This window comes from Canis aureus, chromosome 8, assembly GCF_053574225.1.
Source record: "Canis aureus isolate CA01 chromosome 8, VMU_Caureus_v.1.0, whole genome shotgun sequence".
In the NCBI taxonomy this organism is placed as follows: domain Eukaryota; kingdom Metazoa; phylum Chordata; class Mammalia; order Carnivora; family Canidae; genus Canis; species Canis aureus.
The window spans coordinates 76847301-76853300 of NC_135618.1; the positions used below are offsets into that span (position 1 = coordinate 76847301).

At 49.5% G+C, this 6000-nt stretch overlaps 1 protein-coding gene across 1 annotated transcript in view; it reads right to left on the reverse strand.

The window, feature by feature from the left end:
- TMEM248 (transmembrane protein 248) overlaps positions 1-5164 on the reverse strand; it is a 33397-nt gene extending 28233 nt beyond the window's left edge. Inside the window, exon 1 of the mRNA XM_077908349.1 lies at positions 4901-5164. The gene's annotated coding sequence lies outside the window, so the exon portion shown is untranslated. The remainder of the gene's footprint in view (positions 1-4900) is intronic.
- Positions 5165-6000: the final 836 nt, after the last annotated feature.

Below are 6000 nucleotides of genomic sequence, written 5' to 3' on the forward strand. Positions count from 1 at the left end.
AGGGCTAAGGAGAGAGTATCATTTTTAACAGCTACTACTTAAAATATGCCCTGTCCCAGGCACCATGCCAAGTGCTTTACAAACATCATACTTTTTAATCCTCACAAGACTGCTATGTAGATACTCCTATCCTGATTTTATGGAAGAGGAAACGGAGTCAAAAGAGGTTAAGTAATTTGTGCAAGGTAATAAGTGGCAGAGACAGACTCTGACTTAATTCATCCAACCCCAAAAGCTGTGTCATCAAGCATAATACCAGGGTTGATAAATACGTTTCAAGTCCAACGCCAAGTTGAAAAGAAAGAAACAAACAAAATTTTCATATGCCATAGATATATAAAGTGTTTTTAGTCATGGCCTTCAATAAAAACACAAGATTTTTTTGAAGTTTAAGACAGTTAACCTATTTTCCATCTCCTTAAGCAAGGCAATTCATATCTCAACTCTCATCAATTAGAGTATAAAGCAAAGATGAGTAGAATCTTGTGTCAATGAGTTGTTTCTCAAGCTAATACAATCCAGTGTAGAAAAGACTTTCACAAGAACTCAAGTTTAAATGATAAAGAGAAATTACAACAAGAAGCATAGAGTTTTCATTGCTAAAAGTGCATTTGCAACACTAACACTCAAATAAAAACAAAAAAGAAACATGGGCTGACATAATCACATTTGTAACCAGACTTATTTCCAAAATTCAGACTCAAGCTGTATTTCTACTCACTTATAATTAATGAATACATGGCTCCATTTCCAAAGTCATAATATAAAATCACGGTAACTTCGAACATGCCCCCCTCCCTTTTTAAAAAAATTAATTCACCACAGTTCGGAAATGGAAAATAATTTATCTTTGTTTTTTAATTTTTTTAAACTGCTGACCATCTTAAAAACCAAATTAAAAGTATCCCGAGGTTAACGTTTAATGACCTGGGAGTTTACTTAACAGATATTAAAAAAAAATAAATCATGAGTGATAAGATTAAATCAACACTAAACATTCAATATGAAATTATAACAGCCAAATTCAGTGTAAAGACTGGGAGATGTTGTGAAAACAGCACTTTTAGCCAAACAGCATAAAAGTCCAACGGGCAAATGACCATATTTTGTGTCATCACCAAAGGTTGTTATAGTCCCCAGGACTACACTTAGGTCCGTAATTATACACAAACCTCAGACCTCTTGTCAAATTTATTCAATTTGTACTGCGGGAAAGATAACTTAAAGATTTCTATATCAAAATAAATCCAAAATGAAAAATTAATTTGCTAAAAACTCTCTTTCCTCCATTTCCTTTTTTTATCACTATGATACTGAGCTCATTTTAACATTTTTATTTATTTATTTATTTTTTATTTATGATAGTCACACACACACAGAGAGAGAGAGAGAGAGAGAGAGAGAGAGAGGGGCAGAGACATAGGCAGAGGGAGAAGCAGGCTCCATGCACCGGGATCCCGACATGGGATTCGATCCCCGGTCTCCAGGATCTGCCCTGGGCCAAAGGCAGGCGCTAAACCGCTGCACCACCCAGGGATCCCTCATTTTAACATTTTTATTTAAATTTTAGTTAACATATAGTAATATTAGTTTTGGGTGTACAATTTAGTGATTCAACACTTAAGATATATCACCCGGTGCTCATCACAAACAGGGCCCTCCTTAATCCCCATCTTCTGTTTAACTCATCCCCCCCACCCATCGTCCTTCTGGTAACCATCAGTTTGTTCTCTATAATTAAGAGTCTTGCTTGGTTTGTCTCTTTTTTTCCACTATGATTGTTTGTTTTGTTTCTTAAATTCCACATATCCTTTTTCTTTTTTTTTTTCATTTTAACAGAAATGTCATAGTAAATTGCTTTTTAAAAAGCCCTCTTAAAAACAGAAATAAAAAATAAAAAGCCCTCTTACATGGCAACAGAATTCTGCAGTATGTTATTGACAAAAACATTCTGCAGACAGGCCCATCCTTATACTAATGTCAAGCCATGGCCCCTATCAAAACCACTCTTTTAAAAAAAAATAAAAAATAAATAAAAAAAAGAAAATAAAACCACTCTTTTTCAGATGTTTGTCTATAACGAGGAGACACAGCAATGGGTAGAAACAGAAGAAGAGGGATCCCTGGGTGGCACAGCGTTTTGGCGCCTGCCTTTGGCCCAGGGCACCATCCTGGAGACCCGGGATTGAATCCCACGTCGGGCTCCTGGTGCATGGAGCCTGCTTCTCCCTCTGCGTATGTCTTTGCCTCTCTCTCTCTCTCTGTGTGTGACTATCATTCATAAATAAATAAATAAATAAATAAATAAATAAAACTTAAAAAAAAAAAAAGAAACGGAAGAAGAGTCTAAAAGAAGCATTAAAAAGTTAAGCCAGTGAGGTCCTGAGACTAGTCATAATGTTGCAGAGCAATGACATTGCATCCTATTTGAATGGCTTCAAAGCTTCTTGGACAATACTGGGTAGAAGAAATACACGACATGTCTGGGAAGTGAACTAAATGTCAGTAAAAACACTTAGGAACTGGCTAAAGATCTTGCCACCCATCACTTGGCTGCAGCCAGAGTGGCAGAGACCACACGAGCTGTGTTCTCCCAAACTAAACACAAGCACAAAAACAACTTGCAGACACCAAATTTAATTTCCTGATTGTTAATACTAGACAGAAATCACAATCAGCCTCTTTTTCACTGTCCTTAAAATAAGTTAAGCACTGCTTTTTGTCACTGGCTGCATAACAGAACAAAAGCAACCAATCAAATTAAAACAATTCTTTAGAACCCAGAAATCTACCAGAAGCCAGACTGGGTAGCCTATGCTTTTTCTTAGAAAAGCATTTAACCGCAGCTTGGGTGGCTCAGTGGGTTAAGCCTCCGACTATTTCAGTTCAGATGATCCCAGGGTCCAGGGTCCTGGGACAGAACCCTGAATTGGGCTCTGCACTCAGCAGGGAATCTTGAGGACTCGCTCTCGCTCTCCCTCTTCTCCTGCCCCCCCCCCCACTCGCTCTCACTCTCTCTCAAAGAACAAGCAAGAAAGCAAGCAAGCAAACAAGAAAAGTATTTAACCTTTAACTGACTTCTGACAATGATTCTAGGCTCCTATTGTCCAGCTACCTAAGTGCTGTCCCACCAACTGACCCTGGCTTTTTCATTTCCCAGTTAATTCTCAAAGACCCAAATCCTCCAGATGCTGGGCTGAGGTCCACCTCAAAGCCACTTCCTTTATGAAGCCTAATCATAACAAAACCCCGAATAAGGAAAGCCTGGGTGGCTCAGCAGTTGAGCCGCTGCCTTCGGCTAAGGTCCTGACCCTGGAGCCGTCCTGCTTTGGGCTCCCCGCAGGGAGCCTGCTTCTCCCTCTGCCTCTGTCTCTGCTTTTCTCTTTCTGTGTCTTTCACGAATAAATAAGTGAAATCTTTTAAAAAACAAAACAACCCTAATAGTTTTATCTCCATATGGCAATTACATCCTGCCACTTTTTATAACCTATTGCTTTTTCTAATTAAGTTCCCTGCGAGAAAAACTGTATTTGCATTAAGTTCTTGCCTCTCGGGATCCCTGGGTGGCGCAGCGGTTTAGCGCCTGCCTTTGGCCCAGGGCGCGATGCTGGAGACCCAGGATCGAATCCCACGTCGGGCTCCCGGTGAATGGAGCCTGCTTCTCCCTCTGCCTGTGTCTCTGCCTCTCTCTCTATCATAAATAAATAAAAATTAAAAAAAAAAAAAGTTCTTGCCTCTCTTCCTGTAGCAGCTGCAGCTACAGCCCAAACAGAGGTGTGTGCTTGATCAGCACTTGGGGATCTCGGTACCCGGGCGTGGGGGGGGCAGCCCCCCTTCCAGGCGATCTCAGTCAGACCAGAGAAATTCTTCCCGCACCTCTACTAGGAAGTCAACGCAACTGCCTCCTTATCCAAGAGAGAAAACATGCTTGGAGTCATGAGGTGCGTCTCAGCTACACGACAGGTCTATTTCCTTTTCTTAAATGAGGAAGCTGGAAGGTGTTCTTACCCTCTGCGCAATTCCACATACAGACAGGAGACAGATGCTCAGACCCCAATCTAACCGGGAGCTTTCGGGTCAAAACAATTCATTAAATATTCGTCATCAAATTAATCAAATTCCAGCGCTGGAATTCGTCCTCCCACTGCCTCCCACGGCGGCCCACCTTGGGGGCAGGAAAGTAGCGGGTCGGGAGGAGCCACCATCTCCGGCTCCGAGGCAGGCTGCAGAGCAGCCCCATTCATCGCTGAGCGAGGGCTGTAAACCGCTGGTCGGCAACGAAACTACAGGCATCGGATTCTTCAAGGAAGGCCCCCTCACCAGCTGTTCCCCCGTCCTGACGTCCACACAATTCAAAACAGCACAACAGGCTTGTTTCTATTCCTAACGGTGCTTGCCAAGAGAAACAGAGCTACGTGCCTCTAGATGACCCTGAAGCCACTGCTTAACTCGTTTCGTCAAAATATGAGTGGAGCTCCTAATCCGCCTCCTCTCTGGGCTTTTACCAACTTCGACACACACAAAAGCGCTATTTGGAGTTTCCGCACAGACGTCTCTCTCCCACCTTCCCCCTGAGACGTGTCTGGTCTGCAGACGGAGAAGCAGCGCAAACGCCGCCCAGACTCAAAAACGGCAAACTACCTCACTGTTCCCCGGGCCGAGTCCCAGTTATCCCGGCCTCAGGCCCGTGCGCGGAGGCCCTGCCATCTCGAGGCCGGCGCGCGAGCAGGCCCAGGCCGGCGGCGCAGGCCAGACCCGGCCGGCGCCGAGCGACCCCCCAGCGGCGGGGGCGGGGGCGGGGGCGGGGCTGCGGCCCCCGGGGGCGCCGGGCACAGCCCGCCAGAGTCCGCCCCCGCCCGGCTCCCGGCGCCCGGCTCCCGGCCCGCCCGCCCCGGCTCACCCCGCCCCGGTGGGCAGCGGCGCGCCCCGGGCCCGGCCCGGCCAGCTGCTCGGCGGACGCCCGCGGCCGCTCACAGCTCACTCGCGGCGGCGCGCGGCGGGCCCGGGGCCGCTCGGCACCATCGTCTCCGCGGGGCCCAGGCGAGGGCCGCAGGCCAGTCCGGCTCACGCCGGGGCGACAGACTCGTCTCGGGCTCCGGCAGCCGTGGTTTCCGGGTAGAAAAAACGCCACCGCCAACGCTGCCGCGACCTCCGACACCTGGCGGCCGACGGCGGCGCGGCCGGGACAAGCTTCCGCAGCCGCGAGCGGCCGAGTCCACGCCCCCTGGCTGAGTCACGTGGGGGCCGGCGTGTGACCGCGAGGGCTGCGCGCGGAGACGTGGGGCGCGTGCCGGGCGCGCGCGTGTGTGCGAGCGTGAGCACGGTGCGAGGGTGGCATCGCGTGGAATGCGCGTGCGCGTGCGCCGGCGCGTCGCTGTGCACGTCGGCGGGTGTGTGCGCGCAGGCTGTGAGTAGGGGGTGTGTGCACACGTGGCCGTGCACGCTCTGCGCCTGCGCCTGCGCCTGCGCCTGCGCCTGCGCCGCAGTGTTGGTCGCCGCCTGGGAGCGCTGCTGGGTGCGGTGAGCGTAAAGCCGCGCGGCGTTACCGGGTCGGCCTGAAGGTGCCCGTCCTTTCCGGGCACACGTCCCCCGGGAGAAGGCAGGGCCACATCTGCACAGTAGACGCAGAGAAGGAGGCTCAGCGCCGCGACGTGCGGCCCCGAAGAACTGAGAAGGAAACAAATGCCCGAAGGGCCAACACGCTTCGATGCAATCTTCTGCGATCTAGTTCAACAGTGAAGACAGCCGGCGGCCGCCGACGGCGGTGGGGCGCCCCAAGGGCAGGGCGAGCCGGGGCTGGGGAGCTACCGCATGCCGCACTGCAGCACGATTCCGCACATAAAACCCCCCAAGCATCGCAACCTGATCAGCACATTGTTCAGAGATGCAGGCCGACCCGGCACTACCGAGAGGACCACGTGAGAAAAGGGCGCAAACCTCACGTTCGGCGGGAAGAGGACAGTGCGGGGGGCCCACCGCGAGTCACGAGCTCTCCGAGCC